The 21913-nt window shown below is 33.6% G+C and overlaps 1 pseudogene; it reads right to left on the bottom strand.

Annotated features, from left to right (window-relative positions):
• Positions 1–309: 309 nt before the first annotated feature.
• On the bottom strand, positions 310–958 carry LOC109268857 (ADP-sugar pyrophosphatase-like; annotated as a pseudogene).
• Positions 959–21913: the final 20955 nt, after the last annotated feature.

Genomic DNA, 21913 nt, shown 5'->3' with positions numbered 1-21913 from the left:
AAAATATTTCCCATAACTGTTCTGTTCTCAATGCTAGCTTAGCACTGAATCAGATTTGACAAATAATCTTTGTCCTTGAACATGACCTCACCTTTTTTTGGCTTTTTCCCAGGATCTAATTAATATTTATGTTCTGTCATTGTTTCAGATACCACTCCACTTGTGGATTTTTTTTTTTTCATTCTCCACTGCTTTAGTTTTGTGAAAAAAATAATTTCAAATATATATTAAACTTAAGCTGAATGAAAATTCTTAATGAAGATGGTCTGGTGATTTTGTTTACAAAAACACGGCAACTGTTCCTTGGCCTTAAAATGTCAAAAAGGATACCTTAAATGGCTTTGTGTTTGCATGCGTCAGCACCAGAACATAGGGATTGACTCTGGCATCCACTGTCAGAAGTTCTTCAGCTACCAGAGTGTCAAGTCTCTTAAGCAGATCATTTCAAAGACATCACTTACACAAATTCTTCATCTCTGGATTTGCTTTGAGTCTTACATTTTCAGCATTATCTCCATTAAGTCACTGTGATGAAGTGCGTGTACAATTTGACATACATGGATCCATACAGAGAGCTGGAGAATATTGAAAAACATCAGCTTCATAGCCAGTTTCATCCTCAAACTCCAGAAGAGTAGCTGATTCTGGGTTTTCATGATCATCCAAGAGAACTGGGGGGTAATTCTAGGCATTAGCCTCCTATGGGCAGTCAGAACTGTTTCCCCAGAATGAGGCACTCACCACAAGTTCTTTTCAGGGGTGAGATAACTGCCATACCATCATTCAACTGCCCTTTTTCTGGTTGTACTTTTTACAGTTCCCAAGTTCTACATTTACCAGTAGGATCCATGTACATTGCCTTTTCAAGCTTGACCCATTTTCCCTCTGAAATGAACTCCTTTGAAATAAAAGCCTGTTTGGTATATTGAGAATTGGTTCTTGGTTTTCCATTTTCAAATCAGTTAGTTTTCAATGTCCTCAAGCAAGAAGTTCATGGCCAGGGTTTGGGGTAAAGGGAAGGTTATACCTTTGGAAAAGGGAATGAAAGAAGAAAAGACAAGTCCAAGGTAACAGTCTCAGAAGGTGCCAGTGTTTCACAGCCCCACCAAACCATTTCAGCCTTCTCTGCAATTTTAAGACAATAATTTGTGTTGTTTTCAGCCATTAAATTTATGGTGGTAGTTTGTTAAAGCAGCAATTGGATGCAGATGGGAAAGGCCATCTTAAGAAGAAGAATCTGCAAAATCAAAGACTTGAGTCCTGACCTTTTCAGAAAATGAGGGGGGTGTGGAGTGTTTTGAGTCCATATTCTGGTATAAGAAGGGCTGAGGAAGAGATTCATACCAATTGAGGTAGGAAAGGTTACTTAAAAACAAGACAAAGGTCTTCTGCATTTTTAAAGTAGATTTCTATCTTATAAAATAATTCTGGCAGTAATGAGAAGAAATACTGGAGGTATAAAGACCAAGAAGATTCTTATATTCACTATGATTTTACCATATTCTAGCCATATTAGCCTTTCACAAATGCTTAAAAGAACACAAGAGGAGGTAGATTTAGTTGAATCTAAAAATGTCCTCTACCATGCTTTTTTCTTTGTTCATAATGATTCCTTATTCTGTCTTCTTTTCTTGTAACAGTGAGCATAAAAAAAAAATCATTACAATACAAATAGCAGTATACTGTAATTTCTCCTAGGTAGCTTACCATACGGTACCTGTCTCTGTTATTTAATTTAACTTGATCTGTTGAAATTCAGGCTTGTAAGGGCTCATATGTCATACTCATTAAAATGTCATATTGTTTAAAGAATCTAATTCCAAAGAGATCTGCATACTTTAATAAAATAGGAAACATTTTTATGCTCTACAGCTAAGAGGTAAAAATTCAAAAAGTGCCCAATGAACAAAATAAAATGTATTTTACATAATATTGATCATTAGGTAGAACAATAGGCAAATCATTTTGCCTATTCAAATCTTTGGTTTCATAATTCATTTGTCCAGGAAAGTACAACTGATTTTGGATGAATACACTTAAATAACTAGAGCAATGTAATTTGGCATTTAATTTGTCTACCTATAACAATAAACAACTTAAAAAATAATTCGCAATCCCAAAGGATACGAAAGTAAAGAACATTGCTGCTTATTCACCATTAATAATAAAACGTGCAAATTAGCACAAACTTGACCTATTATTTTATGCTATCTAAAGCATAAATTTTTTAAGTTATCTAATTTAAGAAATATTGCAGTGAAAATAGTATACATATTTTATTTATAACTGAAGAGTTCATTATTTTTACAATGTGAAATCTACATTTATTTTAAAAATCTTCTTTGAAAAATTCAGAAAACTGAGACAAAAGTTGCATTTTTAATTACCTAATATTTTAATTTTTTTTTTAAGATTTAGCTTTAAATGCAGTTGTAGCTATACTGAAACAATATTTTGGAATTATTATTAGTTTGTTTTGTGAAACAAATGACCACTCTTGATTTTAGGCATAGCGTTATCACCTGTTTCACGTGTTCTCCTTATTTCCATCAATCTTGTGTATTTAATTAATACTGCTGAAGGTTATAAGAAATCCCTTGAAGATATTTTGGTATCCTCAGAATAGCAGACAGCGTAGTTGGAGGCACAGAGAAATTTGTGTGATCTGAGGTTTGATTTGTATCCAGTTGCTTAGGTTCTCTAAGTATCTGCTATTCAAAATAATAACTTATCTTTTTATATGGTATCTATATTACTAATTCAATTTTCTATTCTTACTAAACTGGCTAGAATATTTAGAATATGCTAAAAATATTGTGTTAAGTAGAGGTACCAATATCTTACTCCGGGTTTTGATATTCATGACCAGTGCTTCGCTTTTATTATGATGTGTACAATTAAATTTTGGTAAAGTTTATCATATTTAAGTGCTTTTCTTATAGTCCGATTTCATTTAAATTTTTATTTGAAATATTTGCTCAAATTCATAAAATAGTTTTTATGTTTATTTTTTTAATTAGTCTCTGATGAAGGAAAATGAAGTATGCTTATTTTTTTAATTGTGCACTATAATAAAGATACAACTTTATAAAGTTGTATCTCCTATTTAAATTTGTGGACGTGAGATTACTGGGTTCAAAGGAAATACATTGATTAGTTGGATATTACCAAATTCCCTTCCTTAGGCATGTGGCATGCCTCAGTAATTCATAGGAGTGCTTTTTTTCTCACACAGCCTTACCACAGAGTGAACTGTAATATCTCTATGTATGTATGTATGTATGTATGTATGTATGTATGTATGTATGTATATATCTATCATCTGTCTACCTACCTATTGATCTACCTATGTATCTCATAGTTTATCTAAATTTTGCCAGTCTTGTAAGTGAAAAATATCTCAGTGTAAATTTTACATTTCCCTTATATATGAAAAATTAAATAACTTTTCATGTATGCAAGGCCCTCTCTGCATTTTTTATATTTTTATGTTTTTGCCTACTTTTTGGAGTTTTTTTTAAGACTTTATTTTTTAAATAGTTTTTGTTCACAAAATTGAAAGGAAAAATACCTTTGATCCACTGTATTGTCTTTGCTTCTTTGTGAAACAGTAGTTAACTATATTTATGGTGCTCTTTTTCTAAGCTCTAAAGTCTGTTCTAATTTTATTTATCTGTTCTTCCACAAATACCACACTCTCTTGATTACTGTAGCTTTTTAAAAAAATTTTTTTACATTTATTTATTTTCGAGAGACAGAGACAGAGAATGGGTGGGGAAAGGGCAGAGACAGAGGGAAAGAGAGATTCTGAAGCAGACTCCAGGCTCTGAGCTGTCAGCACAGAGCCCGACACAGGGCTTGAACTCATGAACAGCAAGATCGTGACCTGAGCCGAAGTTGGATGCTTAACCAACTGAGCCACCCAGGAGCCCCTTACCGTAGTCCTCTATCTGTTCTTCTCCTTCAATATCATGTTGGCTATTTTGGTTCCTTTGCTTCTCCATACAATCTTTAGAATCATTTTTTTTATATCCACAAAACAATTTTCTGATATTCTGACTGGGATTGCATTAAATTTATAGATCAAGTTTGGAAAAACCGGCATATTGACATTATTGTGTATGCTTATCCATGAACGTGCAACATATCTCTATAGTTCTTTGATTTCCTTCATCAGAGCGTTTTGGGTTTTCCTTATATTGATTTTATATATATTTTGTTAGACTTATTCATAAGTATATAATTTTTGGTGCAAATGGTGTTGCTTTTAATTTCAAATTGCACTTGTTCATTGATGGCATATAGAAAAATATATTTTTAAAATATTTCTTTATTTTTGAGATAGAGAAAAAATCATGAGTGGAGGAGGGGCAGAGAGAGAGGGAGAGAAAGAACCTGAAGCAGGTCCCACACTCAGTGTGGAACCTGATGCAGGACTCAATTTTATGACTGTGAGATCATGACCTGAGCTGAAATTGAGTCAATTGCTTAACTGACTGAGCCGCCCAGGCACCCACTATAGAAAAATATTTTGCATATTAACTTTGTATACTGAAACCTTACTGTAATAGCTTACTAACTTGAGGTTTTTTTTGTCATTTTTTTTCATATTTCTACATAGACAATCATGCCACTACAAAGACAGTTTTATGTCTTCCTGTTAAATCAGTATACCATTTGTTTCCTTTTCTTGTCTTATTGCACTAGCAGGAACACTGAATTTCTCAGCATTAATTATGATGTTAGCTATAGGTTTTTTGTAGATAAACTTTATCAGGTTGAGGAAGGTATGCCTCTCTTCCTTGTTTACTGAGAGTAATGTTCATGACCAGCTGTTAGTTCTGTCAAATAATTCTTCTGCATATATTGATATGATCATGTGATTTTTCTTTTCATTTAGTTGATGTTAAGGATCGCAGTTATGGATTTTCAGATATCGAACCAGCCTTACATATCTAGGATAAATTCCATTTGGTCATGGTGTAAAATTCTTTTTACATATTGTTGGATTCCATTTGTTAATATTTTGTTGAGAATTTTTACATCCTTGTTCATGACAGATATTGACCTAGAGTTTTATTATATGTGTTTTTGTCTGCTTTTGGTATCAGAGTAATGTTAGCCTCAAACAATGAGATCGATGTAGTCCCTCTGCTTCTATTTCCTGAAAGAGATTGTAGAGAATTGGTATAATTCCTTAATTTTTTGATAGAATTCACTAATGAAACAATCTGGATCCAGTGCTTTCTGTTTTGGACTTTTGAATTGGCTAACAGTCAACAATGTGTTGAATATTAATGTGAAGAGTAGGATACCCTTCACTTTTCCTTTTTTTTAATGTTATTGGAAATATCACTCATGTTACTGCATTTAGTAAGATTCTGGTTTTAGGGTTAAGATTATATAAATTACATAATTACGTGGGTTATGTTAAAAATTAAATATCAAATATTATTTTCTTGAGGTTTTTTTTTCCTCAACCAGGAACATTTATAAATTGAGCAAATGTCTTTCCATCATCTCCGGAAACAACTAGATAATTCTCTCCTTAGATCTGTTAATATAGTGTGTAAAAAGAGTTAATATAGCAGACCAAATTGCTATTCTTTGACAAACCTGCCTATAAATGTGACCCTTGCTGGCATCTAGGAACTTGGATTTTGGAAGGATCACCATTGATTTAATGGATGAGTGGTTCACTGCCTAAATTCTCTGCACAAGCAATAGGGCTTACATTAACTCCTTTATTTTCATCTAGGAGTCTAGAATTTTGATAAATGCTGGACAGAATGCACATGTGTAACCAGCCTGTCTAGGAAACCCTGGATATTAAGTCCCTGATGAGCTTTCCTGATCGACAAGATTTCACAAACGTTGTCAAAACTTGTTGCTGAGGGAATTAAGTATGGCCTGTGTGAGTCCACTGCAAGAGAAGTCTTGGAAACTTGTACCTGTTTTCATCTAGAGTTTTTTTCATATGCCTTTCTCCTTTGCTGATTTTCTTTCTATCCTCTTACTGTAATAAATCATTGATAGTGCTGCTATAAACATTGCAGTACATGTGCCCCTATGAATCAGGGAATTACAGTTTTCCACAGTTTTCCATACAGTTTTCCACAGTGCCTGCACCTAGAGTAGGGTCAATTTTGAAATCATAGTTTCCTAGAAAGTTCCCATTTCATCTTTCAAATATTTTGCAGAAAAATGTTAAGATTTTTAAAAATATGTATTCAATTTTCATTATTACTCCCCTCTTATCCTTTCTGATTACTTATGTTTTATCTAGTTATTGGTATTTTTTGTGAAAATTTTCTAAAAAATATAATTTTTATCTAGTAATTTTATATCAGCTGTCTTATCTCTACATTGTTGATTTTTTCTTTTCTTTTCTTTTCTACATTTTTAAAATTTTGCTTCATTCTTGACTCTTTTGCTCTTTTTGTTTCTCTTGTTTTTCTATCATCATACTATTTTTGATCTAGGAATTTCATTTACTTACACTTTTAATATTTATTAATGAAAGGGTTTAAGATTTTCATATATTATGTTATAGAATGCTTCCATCCTCATTAATTTTTGGAAAAATAATTAATTTTAGATCATATTTTACTTTTCATTAAAGAGTTTAAAAGATAGAAAAGTTACAGAAATAATGGAGATATAGTTTACATACAATTATAATACATTACAAACATTAAAAAGCTCACTTGTTTTAAATCTCTAGATTAACCATGAACAGCTGCAACAATTGTGCAGTTTAATAGCTATAAATAGTCTTCACCTTTCACTAGAAAACTTCCTAAAACAGAATATGAAACAGCTTGAAACTAATGGGAAAATCATGTTTTTGAAATAGAGCATCTTGACTTTCCTATTTCTACCTGATAGAGGCCAAAGAACTTCAATAGTTCACAGGCTATGCTGAGACAAATTAGAAAGAAACATAAAATAGAGATATTTGTGTAGAGTACATTGCCCAGAGATGCAACAAATTGGTCTTTCTAAAAATGATATGGTGCAATGGAGACAGCTAAGAGCTTGTTAGCAATTCCTACAGGTCTCAAGGGGTTTAAACTGTTCAGAAACAGAACAGAACATGGTTCAGTATATTTTCACAGACATTCGAAAGTTTTTGCAAAAGTCACTCTGGAAATCTTCAGGGAAAAACATACTTTGCTACTGTTTCCTGATAACTTTCTCTATCCTCAGAATAATCCTCAAAACCATCTTGGATTGGCCCCCATAGCCCATGAATCTGGCAATATTGATGGGAGCCATGCCATTCGGACAGCTTGACCTGACTGAAGCCATGTTAGTGGGTAAGAGTGTTTGTCACTTTTTAATTATGGTAGGCAAGTTTCCTGAAGTGACACTCATTGTAAAATATGTTCTGCATATTTTTGTCTTATTTTTTCTTTTTGTTACTTACCTGCATAGAAGCATCTAGTATTTAATGATGATTCCTATATTTATATCTCTTATATTTCTCTAGCCTCTTGATTCCCCCTATGAATGTATTCTCCCACATCATCTACTTCCTTATATGATCATTAAAAAAACGTTTCATTAGTTATTCCATGTAGTTTCCCCTCAGTAATTGATTAATCTTGTAAATCTTCCTGGTCAAGACACCACCCTCTCTCACCTAAATTATTTTAATAGCTTCCTAACAGGCCTTTCCGATTTGTTCCCCTAGAGTCTATTCTTAACATGACAGCCGCCATGATGATAAACAGTGTCCCTCCTTTGTTGAAATACTTTCCAATATAATGGCTTCTTGTATCTCTAAGAGATAAAGCCAAATTATTTAAAATGACCACCAAAATCCAACATGTTCTCTCTCTATATAGCCTTTCTCTCTAATATCTCCCTGACTTTACCTCCTACCATTTCTCTTCTTCTTTAGCATTTCACCTTCCCTGGATGCAGTCCTAGAGGTATTACATTGAGTTTGCTGCCTGTTTCTTCAAAGCTTTTCCTCAAGGCAACGGAAATGGAGAAAGAGTTTGTGAGATTCTTGTAGAAAGTATATTATAGTTCCACTTAAAACATTGTGAATATTTAGTCATTTTTAGGGACTCTTTTTTCTCTTAATAAGTAACAGAAAATTTAAAATGTAGTTTCAGAAAAAAAAATATCGAGATCAGAAATCTCTGTTCACTTACAATTGTGGATAGTTATTTAAAGCATATATTTAAATTTCCATTACTAAACTTAGACTTTACAGTTATCACCTTGCAGTCAAAAGCTGCTAAATTATATTAGCCTACCAAGATAAACCAGTTAACTAAAATAAATTTTGTCAAGGTTAATATTTTATTTGAAAAAACTATGCTACAAATGACTCTTTCATAGTAAATATTATTATGTTTGTCCATATTTCCAGGCCTTTTAAAAAGATATACAGAAGCATTTCCAATAACTTATAAACTCATGGAATTTTAAAATCTCTTCAGAAAACAATTTTAAAGAAAAGGGGGCAAGTGATTTTGGGGAAACATTTTTATTGAGTCTTAGATTATATTATCTTGCTTAATTATTATAAAATCAATGTATTTTAACTCCTTTTAAGGGAAACTGAGTCTCAGAAAGGCAAAATGGTTCTTTCAATGCTATACAGCAAATATGTCTCAGAATTGGGACTTAAATAATTTGTCTCTAACTATAAACATTCTGCTCTTCTCATTGTGCCACCCCATGGTCTCTTAGCCAATCGTAACTACTTTTTATATAATGACCACAAACATGTATTCATTGGTTTTAAAATCTTTACATATCAGAAAAAATCTATAATATCTGATAACATATTAAATTGAATTTGTTAAAATAATAAGGCATTTAAATATACACTATGGTATATTATATAGATATTTTAAGTGTAGCATTTTTTTCTTAAAGGAAAATTTTGGCAATTAGGATAATTTTAGAAAAAGGCAATATTCTTTTCCTGGTGTATAATTTATATAAAGTAAAACTCATTACTTTTGAGGTAGCTCTGTAAGTCTTGGTAAAAGTACTCAGAAGTGTAGTTATCACTTCAATGAAGATACAGAACCCTTCTATCACTCCAAAATATTGCATCCTGCCTCTCTGTTTCAATCCCTACACCCACCTCTAACTACTAATAATCACTGATCTGTTTTTATGTGTTTTTGTTGTTGTTCATACTGTTTTTCCTTTTCCAGAATATCATATAGTTGGAATCATGTTAAAGTAGCCTGTTGAATATGGCTTTTTCACTAGCATAATGCATTCGAAATTTATCTATACTGTTGCATCTATCAAGGTGTTGTTCTTTATCATTGGTGAATAAATACTTCATTATATGGATACATCACATTTGCTTATTCATTTACTTTTTCCTTCCATAATTTGGCAATAATGAGTCTAACTACTATAAATTTTCTGGGAAGATTTTTGCTTGAACATTAAGTTTCATTTATGTTGGATAAATACCTAAAAAAGGGATTGCTGGGTTGTATGTAAATGTTGCTTAAATTTATATGAATCTGCCAAACCACTTCTAGAGTGGTTGCACTATAAAAGTAAATTTAATATTGTATTATGACTGTACCTGTTCAACAACTGAATTTCCTAATACTAGTACCATATTTTAATCTACTATGAAAATCTATGTTCTAGAAAAATTCAGCAATTTACCCTAAATATTTTCCACTTAGTCAAGTTGACTTCACAGTATTTGGACTTGTATCTTAATAGTGGAGACTTCAGATAATAATAAATAACAAACTAGTAGTAAGTTGAAATATTTTTTAAATGAATGTGTTCAGTAATTTTCTCATTTATATGATTAATATGTACTTCAAAAATTCTAATTAATTCCAATATTAAAGTATTATAAATTAAACCTAAATCTTTTGAATAATTAGAGCAACTATATTAAAGCTGGAATTCAGAAAACTTTCTTTTAGAATAATGTTCAACTTGAAATAAAGTAACAGTCAGATCTTCTTATGCAAAACAAATTTAGCAACGTTGATGTGACAGCCAGTCTTTCAAAACTACATTTTATTTTCATATGCCTATTCAAAGGGTATATTAATATTTGTGACAATTGGTCTTTTTCTAGAAAACTCCCAACATGTGGGACATTAATTAATGGCCCAAAATGGAAATACGGCAACTTCTGCACTTGGAGTACCATTTCCCAAATGGATCTAATGTTGGTTGTATCACTGAAGAAAAGTCTCATTAGGATCACATGTGTGTCAGCCCTTTGCTGTTTGACTATTCTATGATTTGATCATGAAAATCTTGCTGAATGCAAAATATACCATAAATGTGATGGCTAAATCAAATGACCTTCTTCTACCATAACCTCCTAACAATACTTGTGGTTGACCAACAACTTCATCTTAAAATATAAGAACTGTTTAAATTACTTACCTCTGTGACTATTCCTTCTACCACAATTAATTCTTTTTACTCCCTATATCTTATGGTCTGTTAAGTTTCAGTATTGATAACATAGTCTTCTCTCTACACTCCTAAAATTTTGAAATCTTACATTTTCCAAGTTTATAATTTATATTACCATTATCTCCTTTTGAATGAGTGTCTATGCCTATTTCTAATGATTCTTCTGAGCTTATGTTTCACTCATCCTTCAGCATATCTACCATTTGCTCATAAGCAGCAGAAAATTGCAACCAAAACCGAATACTTCATTTTATCTCATGAAATACGATTCTTCTCCAAAAGCTTAGTAAAATTCACCAAGTTACCCAGGATGGAAACATTGATCATTAATACTCTCCCCTCTCTTTTATCTACCCAACTATGATCCTATCAGGTTTTCTCTCACCAAGGCTAATCTTTTCCAATTCTTTCTCTCTTCTTTCAAATATAGCATTCTACTTCAAGTCCTCATGCCTATTTCCTTGATCATTTAATGTTCTCCTAATTGGCCTCACTTTTTAAGCCTTTATCCCTTCTTACTTTATATCTCTCCAAAGTGAATGTTCATTTACTCTGTATATTTCAACAACTGCTGTGGTTTCATATTTATAACAAAGTGGGGAAGAAATTCCATCACCTGTCATCATGATGTCAGTTTTTCTTTCCAGCTTAACTTTTTCTCTCAGTTTTTAGAATATCTGTGTACAAGGGATATTAGACTGCTTAAATGTGCTTTAGATTTATTTTTAGTTCCTCTGTGACTTTCTTATGCTTATTTCTGATTCTACTGTATTCTCGTGTGTGTGTGTGTGCACACTCACACGTGTGCATATGTACATGTATCTCTAGAGCATACCAGTACTTTCTATTTCCTTCTGTATATTTTTACATACTTTCCAAGCTTTATACAATGGATATAATTTGCATAAGAAATTATACATGATTCCTGTTGATAAGGAAAATAGGTTCAACAATAATCTTTAATACAAATATACCCTTATCCATCTTGAAAGTAAATTTCATTGCAATGAATCTTCCCCTAACCCCTTCAATCTGATACCATATATCTTTCTCTTTGGACTCCTACAATTCATCTTTAAAGCATTATAAACTTGATTCACAGATGCAATTCTTCAGTAAGGTTAAGAATCATTAATGATTCCTTCCTGCACTTACACACCATAAAAAACTGGTCAAACTCTTTGTGTATTTTTAAACATTTTTCAAACCTTCCAGTTTCAAACACTACTACCCAGGTGTGTATACCTAATATTACTTTGCCTGAGTTACATCCTAGCATTCACATTGGTTCTTTTTCCCTCTGGTTTCTTTTCTCGACAAAAGAATCCTCCATCTAAAATAAGATTTTGCATGTATTACTGACATATACCACAAATGTGGTTGAAAAATAATGGATCAAAACAAATGGAAGAAAATAGAGATAACATTGAATTTTGCTTACTCACTGGCTAGATAACTAAATCCAAATTCATTAGAACTACATACGGATTTTTCATATAAGCCATTCCTATAAATATCTTCACATATCTAGTTGAAGTTTTATATATAGATTTTTGTTGAAAACAAAATATCTTGGGGGCACTTGAGTGGCTTAGTCGGTTAAGTGTCTGATATCGGCTCAGGTCATGATATCACAGTTTGTGGGTTTGAGCCTCACATTGGGCTCTGTGCTGATAGCTCAGAGCCTGGAGCCTGCTTTGGAATCTGTGTCTCCCTCTCTCTCTGCCCCTCCACCCATGTGCTCTCCGTCTCTGTCTCTCTTATTCTCAAAAATAAGCATTAAAAAATCTTTTTAAAAAAGAACAAAAATCTTGGATAATGCTGAAGATTATCAATCATCTATAGCAGTTTTCTTCAAAATATGATTCAGGCATCTGATGATGTGCAAAGACTTCCCAAGAGATATGTATGCAGACATAGTCAGTTTTAATGGCACAATGTCTAGATCCTCAAGTGTTATGTTTACTATTTTTTTAATGTTTATTTATTTTTGAGAGAGAGAGAGAGAGAGAGAGAGAGAGAGTGAGTGCAGGGGAGGGACAGAGAGAGAGGGAGACAGAGAATGTGAAGCAGACTCCAGGCTCTGAACTGTCAGCACAGAGCTCAATGTGGGGCTAGAACTCACAAACCGCAAGATCATGACCTGAGCCGAAGTTGGATGCTTAACCAACTGAGCCACCCAGGCACCTTGTGTGTAGTCTTCTCTTACTATTCTGAAAATGAATCTGATGTCCTACAGGGTCTCTGTTCCCACCTCTTTTTATTTATCTTTTCATATTTATCCTTAACTTACCCATTCTAAGTCATATGAGGCATTTTTCCAGGGTGCAGAAAACTCCCAAAACACTGAGAAACATTGGTGTCTATGTTAAGAAACAGATAAAATAGAGCTATTTGTATGAATATGCATAAATCTCTAAATCATAATGTTGACTGAAAAGCAGGTTGAAGAAAATGGTTGCAAAATATTATCACATATAAGTGTTTAAAACTTAAAAAAGCATCATGAGTGGTTTACAGGTATATACATATATACTATGTGTCAGACTATGTAAGACAGTGTTTAAAATACATGATTTTTGGAGGCAAAATGCCTAGGATCAAATTCCTTTCCAGCCCTTACTGTCTATGTGACTTCAGATAGCTGCTTGCTCTCTTAAGGATGTTGTTCACTCCTATTGTAAGATGGGGATACTATATTTGCCAGTTTATTGAATTTACATGATAATGTAAGATATTTAAAACATTTCTGGCATGTGGATAATACAAGATAATTACAACAATTTCTGGCATGTGGTACAACTCAATAGATACTGATTTGATGGTTGTTATATTAAAAAAAATATGAACATAAACAGTATATGCCAACTTTAAGATTGTGGCTACTTTTCCAGAATAAAAGAGAAAAAATTAATAGCGACAAAGTTTTATTTGTATCTGCTATTACACTGGACTGAGTGTGGAGCCTGCTTGGGATTCTCCCTCTCTCTCTGCACCTCCCCCACTCACTCTCTTGCTCTTTCATTTATTTGTTTTCCTCTTTTTTTCATAAATTGTTTCTACTTTTTTTTTGTCTTCACAAAGAAAACTGAGTTATGTGACCACAATTTATAAAGAGCATTAATGACATAGTGAAAAGAGTTGGGCCTTTGTATTTTAATTAAAGAAGACAACCACAGGGGCGCCTGGGTGGCTTAGTTGGTTGAGTGGCCGACTTCGGCTCAGGTCATGATCTCACAGTCCGTGAGTTCGAGCCCCGCGTCGGGCTCTGTGCTGACAGCTCGGAGCCTGGAGCCTGTTTCAGATTCTGTGCCTCCTTCTCTCTGACCCTCCCCTGTTCATGCTCTGTCTCAAAAATAAATAAGCATTAAAAAAATTAAAAAAATATATAAAATAAAATAAAGAAGACAACCACAATGTGCTACCAGGGTTGGAGGGCACAGTTGTGAGACCAACTGGTATTATTTGTATGTGTAATATTTCCTTTCTATAAAAAAAAACAATAAAATCTGAAGCAAATATCTAACTTCTGTATGAACTAATCTTAACTAGCTAACTGCATCTTCAACTACCCTATTTCCAAATAAAGTCATCTCCCGAGGTGCTGGGCATTAGGACTTCAACCTATGAGTTTTGGAATGACACATAATATCCAAATCATAATAGGGACACACCTAAAGAAGTACTAGGACTTCAAACCCATCCAGGCCATGCTTCTTAGTGGAAGGCTTCCTTTAAGAGTTGGGAAATTTCTCAAATCAGCACCTCTGGCTTTAGATCTAGAAGAAAGGTTTATACATAATGGTGGGAACAACAAGACTGAGTACAGTCCCCACATGCTTTACCTCATCACCACTATCCTGGGGCCAGAAGAGGAAGGAGGAAAGATGGAAAAGATAAGATCCCCATGGAGTGTTTCATATGAGAAAAATGTGGAAAAGGGAAAGTTTACATTATATTTTCTGAAGGTTTCTCAGGGAAGGGATTATGTTGTACCTGAATATTGTCAAGGAAGAAGGAAGAAAAATGTTTCAAGAAGAGCAGAGAGAGAGGTGCCTGGGTGGCTCAGTTGGTTAAGGTCAGACTCTTGATTTCAGCTCAGTCATGAACTCATGGTTCATGAGTTTGAGCCGCGCTGTCAGGCTCTGCACTGAGTGTGGCATCTGCTTGGGATTCTCTGTCCCTTTATCTCTGCACTTCCCTCACTCAGTCTCTCGCTCTTTCTCAAAAAAAAAAAAAAAAAAAACAAAAACAAAAACAAAAAACAGAAACAGAAACAGAAACAAAAAAAGGAGAGAAAAATGAGCTTTCATTTGTTTGCTTTCCTCTTTTTTTCATAAATGGCTTCTACATGTTTTTTTGTCTTCACAAAGAAAACTGAGTTATGTGATCACAATTTATAAAGAGCATTATTGACATAGTGAAGAGAGTTGGGCCTTTGTATTTTAATGAAAGAAGACAATCACAATGTGCCACCAGGGTTGGAGGGCAAGATAAGTTGGGAGACCAGGAACTACACCAGCCATAAGGTTAACATAAATTCAGAAATGAATAATGTTTGATGTTTTTGGACATTATTTGGATTAAAGAGAGAAAGGATGATTTGCCATTAGGAACCAAATCAGCTAGTACTGTACTAAGACACCCAAGAAACTGTCACTCACAGTAATGCTGCATCATATCTCCTTCCCTGACAGAGCCTTGCAGTTAAAGAGGTCAAGTAAGTGGAGGGAAAAAGAGGCATGAATTTGGTCAGGAGACCCCAGATCCAGGGAAAGTTGGAGATGGGAGTCCTTAACATACCTTCAGTGTAACAGCATGGTCCATAAAAGAGGGCATTTTGGTTCTTAAGACATTATTCTCTTAAATGTTCATATATTATAATGGGGAGGAGGATGGCTCCATTTACAGTAGGAAGAGGGGATTAAATGTCACTGTGAACTGTCTTTTCCTCCAAGAATTTCCCATGTCCTAGACCCAAGATTTCCAGAAAGGCCCCCTCCACCAAGGAAATGCCTTCAGGGAAAAAAATGAATTACTTACATGTTCAATGAAATAGAGAAAGTTTAGAACTAAAAGTGAAGTTAAAGAAATGAAAGAGAAGAAGAGAATTGGGAACAACAGTTATCAGTTATCTCATACAGGTATACCAAGACTGATCAGGAGGATATATAGAAAAAAAAAAAAAGGGGAAAGAAACCATGGGTTTGTGAACTCCTACGTAAGTCCAAATCCTGATATTTCCATATTTGGGTAGTGAGAATCTCTGGGAGAAGAGGGAATTTGGGGAGCTAGACAGTTAGGAAAGAGCAAAATAAATGTTAATAAGATTCTGTATACACTATGTATTTTTGTCCTATCAAGAAATGCAAATAAAATTTCTGGATTCTATCTAAATTCTTTTTTCTCACTATGCTTTCTTAATTATAGTGCTCCCTAACTAAATACCATGAGTTTCTTCATTCATGTACTTTACACAATGTCAGTTCAGTTTTTCTACTAGATTATTTGTTCTCATGATTTTTGCACAATAATTACCTAAAGTATACTGTGTCCTTCCATCAATAAACTCAATTCTGTATGTCAGTAATTTCCAAAAAAATTAGAACTTGGACACGGTGAAAGTTAGTGATGTTACTCCTAAATAACTTCTGCCCCTCAAATGGTTCTTCCTAAAAATTTGGGAGTGCATGATAATATATCCATTCAAAAATCTCCGTGCAGTTCTGAAAGATTTTATTAGAAGGGCAAGCTCTTTGCTTCCATCCACAGGGAAAAATTCTTTCCAGTATTGTTATGGCAAGTAATTACCTTATTAGAAATCTAGAATTATCTGGGTGCCTGGCTCAGTTGGTTAAGTGCATGACTCTTGATTCAGCTCAGGTCATGATCTCACAGTTTGTGAGATCAAGCCCTGCATAAGGCTCTGTGCTGACAGTGCGGAGCCTGCTTGGGATTCTCACTCTCTCCCTCTCTGTCTTCCTCTCCCCAACTCGTGCTCTCTCTTTCTCTTTCACTTTCTGTTTCTTTCAAAACAAACAAACAAACAAAAAAATACTTAAAAAAATAGAAAACCATAACTCTTAAAAATTTAAATTATTTATATATTTTCAAACTTTCCTATTCCACTTACATTTTATTTTACTTTTTCCTACTTATTTGCTTGTTTTGAGTTCAGAATAGTTAACATACAGTGACACATTAGTTTTAGGTGTAAAACAGAGTGGTTCCACAAGTCTATACATTACTCACTGCTCATCATAATAAGTGTATTCTTGATATCTTCATCTACTTCACCCATCCCACACTCATATCCCCTCTGGTAAGCATCAGTGTGTTATCCACAGTTAAGAGCTTTTTTTCTTGGTTTGTCTTTTTACTCTGTTCATTGGTTCAGTTTTTTAAATTCCACATATGTGTGAAATCATATGGTATTTGTCTTTCTATGACTGAACTTATTTTACTTACCAATACACCCTTTATATGTCCATGTTGTTGCAAATGGCAAGATTTCATTCTTTTTTATGGCTGAGTAATAGTCCTGTGTGTGTGTGTGTGTGTGTGTGTGTGTGTGTGTGTGTACCACATCTTCTTTATCCATTCCTCTATCGGTGGACACTTGAGTTGCTTTCAGAATTTGGCTATTTTAAATAATGCTGCAGTAAACACAGGGGTGCAAATATCTTTTCAATCAGTGTTTTGTATCCTTTGGGTAAATACCTAGCAGTGGAATTACTAGACTGTATGGTAATTCTATTTTTAATTTATTGAGAAACCTCCGTACTGGTTTCTGCAGTGGCTGCACCAGTTTGTATTCACACCAACAGAGCACAAAGTTTCCTTTTTCTCCACATGCTCACCAACACTTGTTTTCTGTGTTTTTGATTTAGCCATTCTGACATGTGTGAGGCGACATCCCATTGTGGTTTTGGTTTGCATCCTCCTGATGATTAATGATGTTGGCCATCTTTCCATATTTCTGTTGGTCATCTGTATGTTGTCTTTGGAGATATGTCTGTTCATGCGTCTGCCCATTTTTAATTGGATTATTCGTTTTTTGGGTGTTGAATTGTGTAACTTATTTTATATAGTTTGAATATTAACCCTTTATCAGATGTGTCATTTGCAATTCACTAGGTTATTTTTCAATTTTGTTGGTTGTTTGCTGTCCAGAAGCTTTTTTATTTTGATTTATTCTAAATAGTTTACTTTTGTTTTTATTCCTCTTGCCTCAAGAGACCTCTAGAAAAGTGTTGCTAGAGCTGATGTCAGAGAGATTACTGCTTGTACTCTCTTCTAGGATTTTTATGGTTTCAGGTCTCACATTTAGGTTTTTAATCCATTTTAAGTTTGTTTTTGTGTATGGTGTGAGAAAGTGGTCTGGTTTCATTCTTTTACCTATGGCTGTCCAGTTTTCCCAGCACCATTTGTTGAAGAGAAATACATAAAGCAGATAATAACAAGCATAATGGAATTGACAGTAATAATAGTCACAGTAGGAAACTTTAACACTCCACTTACATAAACAGAAACAACATCCAAACAGAAAATCCACAAGGAAACAGTGGCGTTGGATGACACATTGGATCAGATGGATCTAACAGATATAGTCAGAATGTTCCATCCTAAAACAGTAGAATACACATTCTTTTCAAATTCACAGGAAAAAGGTCTCCAAATAGATTATATATTAGGCCACAAAAATTTTTAAAAAGATTGAACTCATAACATGTATCTTTTCCAACCGCAACACTATGAAACCAGAAATCAACCACAAGAAAACATAAAGAAAAAAACACAAATATATGGACGTTAAGTAACAGGCTACTAAATAATGAATGGGTCAACTAAAAAAATCATTTTCTTTTCGCCTTTGTTGAAGATTAATTGTGACCATATAATTGTGGACTTATTCCTGAACTTTATTCTAATTTTTTTTTAATGTTTATTTTTTCTTGAGACAGCGACAGAGCATGAACAAGGGAGGGGCAGAGAGAGAGGGAGACACAGAACCTGAAACAGGGTCCAGGCCTGAGCTGTCAGCACAGAGCCTGACACGGGGCTCGAACCCATGAATTGTGAGATCATGACCTGAGCTGAAGTCAGACACTTAACCAACTGAGCCACCCAGGCACCCCAGTGAACTTTATTCTACTCCATTGAACTACATGCCTATTTTCTGCCACTATCATACTCTTTTGATCATTATAGCTTTGTAGTATATCTTGGTATCTGGGATTGTGATACCTTCAGCCTTGTTTTTCTTTTTCAAGGTTGCTTTGGCTATTTGGGGTCTTGTGGTTCCATACAAATTTCAAGATTATTTGTTCTAGTTCTGTGGTAAATGCAGTTGTTATTTTGGTAGGGATTATACTAAATCTGTAGATTGCTTTGGATAGTGTAGACATTTCAACAATATTCGTACTTCCAACCTGCATGGGATATCTTTCCATTTGTTTGTGTCCTCTTCAATTTCTTTCATCATCAATGTTTTAGTTTTCAGAGTATTGGTATTTCACCTCCTTGGTTCAGTTTATTCTTAGATATTTTATTGGTTTTGGTGTAATTATAATGGGATTGTTTTCTTAATTTCTCTTTCTGCTACTTAATTATTAGTATATAGAAATGCAGTGGATTTATGTATATTGATTTTGTATCATGTGACCTTACTAAATTCATTTATCAGATCTAGAAGTATGTTTTTTTTTCTTTTTCTTTTCCTTTTTCTTTTTTTTTTTTTTTTTTTGGTGTAGTCTTTAGGGTTTTCTATACATGGTGTCATGTCTACTGCAAAAAGTTTTATTTTTTCCTTACCAGTTTGGATGCTATTTATTTATTTATTTATTTATTTATTTAATCTGATTGCTGTGGTTAGGACTGAGAATGGAAAGCTTTGAATGGAAAGTAGTGAGAATGGAAAGCTTTGTCTTGCTCCTGATGTTAGGAAAAAGTTCTGTTTTTCACCATTGATTATAATGTTAGCTGTGTTGTTCATTTTTTTTGTTTTTTATCTATGACTTTTATTATGTTGAGGTATATTTCCTCTATACTTGCTTTGTTGAAAGTTTTTATCATGAATAGTGTAGTTTGTCAAATGCTTTTTCTGCATCTATTGAAATGATCATAAGGTGTTTATCCTTTCTCTTGTTGATGTGACATCATGTTGATTGATTTGCAAATACGTAGCTACCCTTTTATCTCAGAATAAATCCCACTTGATCACGGTGAATAATTTTCTTTAAAATATATTGTTGGATTCAGTTTGCTAATATTCTTAAAGATTTTTACATCTCTATTCATCAGAGACATTGTCTTACAATTATCTTTTTTTGTAGTGTCTTTATCTTGTTTTGGTGTGATACTGGCTTCATAGAATAAATTTGGAAGCTCTCCTCCCTCCCCCTCCTCCTCCTCCACTTCTTCCTCCTCCTTCATTCACCTATGAAGCTATCTGGTCCTGACTTTTGTTTGTTGGGAGTTTTTATTATTGATTCAAATTTACTGCTAGTAATCAGTTTGTTCAAATTTTATATTTCTCCTTGAGTCAGTTTTGGGAAGTTTTATGTTTCTAGGAATTTATCTATTTCCTCCAGGTTGTCTAATTTTTTAGCCTATAGCTTTTCATAATATTCTCTTATAATCCTTTGTATTTCTGTGGTTTCAGTTGTATTTCCCCTCTTTCATTTTTGATTTTGTTTATTTGAGTCCTCTCTCTTCTTTTACTATGAGTCTGGCCAAAAGTTCTACCAATTTTGCTGATCTTTTCAAAGTACCAGCTCCTGGCTTCATTGATCTGCTCTACTTTTTTTTTTTGGTTTCTATTTTGTTTATTTCTGCTCTAATTTTTATTATTTCCTTCCTTCTGTTGGTTTGGTGTTTTGTTTGTTCTTTTTCTAGCTCCTTTAAGTGTAAGGTTAGGGTGTTTGTTTGAAAATTTTCTTGCTTCTTGAGGTAGACCTGTCTTCGCTGTTAACTTCCCTCTTAGAACAGCTTTTGCTGCATCCCAAAGATTTTGGACTGTGGTGGTTTCATTTTCATTTGCCTCCTGGTATTTTTTTATTCCGTCTTTTATTTCTCAGTTGACCTCTTCATTGTTTAGTAGCATGCTATTTAACTTCCATAAATTTGTGTTCTTTCCAGATGTTTTCTTGTGGATGATTTCTATTTTCATAATGTTGTGGTTAGAAAAGATGTATGGTAGGACTTCAATCTTTTTGAATTTGTTCTGACTTGTTTTGTGGCCTAATATATGATCTATTCTGGAGATTGTTCAATGTGCACTTGAAAAAAAATGTGTATTCTTTTAGGATGGAGTGTTCTGAATATATCTTTTAGATCCATCTGGTCCAATGAATCATTCAAAGCCACTGTTTCCTTGTTAGAATGATGTGTCTGTCCACTTATGTAAGGGGGGGAGGTTAAGTCCCCTACTATTACTATATTACTATCATTTCTTTTATGTCTGTTATGAGCTGCTTTATCTATTTGGGTGCTTTCATGTTGGGTACATAAGTATTTACAACTGCTATATCTTCTTATTAGATTGTTCCCTTTATGGTTATATAGTGTCCTTCTTTGTCTCTTGTTACAGTCTTTATTTTAAAATCTTTTGTCCAATGTAAGTTTTGTTAACCCAGCTTTCTTTTCACTTCCAGGGCATGATAAATGTTTCTCCATCCCTTCATTTTAAATCTGCATGAGTCTTAAAAAAAATAAATAAATAAATCTGCATGAGTCTTTAGGTTTGAAGTGTGTGTTTTATAGGCATCATATAGATAGGTCTTGCTTTTTTTTAATCCATTCCATCATCCTATATCTTTTTTCAGAGTGTTTATCCCATAAAGTAATTATTGACAGGTGTGTACTAATTGCCATTTTGTTACTTATAGTTGATTGTCTTTTTAGTTCTTTGTTCTTTTCTTCATTGCTCTCTTCTCTCATGGTTTGTTGACTTTCTGTAGTGATATACTTGGATTTCTTCCTCTTTATTTTTTTGCATATTTATTACCAGTTTTTGATTTGTGGTTACCATTAGGTTTATATATAACATCTTATGCATATAGCAGTCTACATTAAGTCAGTAGTCACTAAAGTTTGAATCCACTCTTTACTCCTCTCCCTGCCACATTTATGTATATCATGTCATATGATACATACTTTTATTTTGTGAATCACTTAACAGACTTTTATAGACATAGTTAATTTTACCGCCCTGCCTTTGTGCTTCCTACTTTTCTTACTCCTATTTATTCCCCCTTAACATTTCTTGTAGCGCTGGTTTAGTAGTCATGGATTCCTCTAACTTCTGTTTAACTGGGAAATTCTTCATTTCTCCTTCTATTCTGAATCATAGCCTTGCTGAATACAGTATTCTTGGTTGGATGTCCTTTTTTTTATTTACTTTTTTTTATTTCCTTTCCTTTTGGCACTTTAATATACCATGCCATTCTATTCTGGCCTGCAAAGTTTCGGC

This window comes from Panthera pardus, unplaced genomic scaffold (genome assembly GCF_024362965.1).
Source record: "Panthera pardus isolate Hobbes unplaced genomic scaffold, ASM2436296v1 HiC_scaffold_8, whole genome shotgun sequence".
NCBI classification, from domain to species: domain Eukaryota; kingdom Metazoa; phylum Chordata; class Mammalia; order Carnivora; family Felidae; genus Panthera; species Panthera pardus.
The sequence above is the reverse complement of the archived record's forward strand: the minus strand, read 5'-3'. Positions and strand labels throughout refer to the sequence as shown.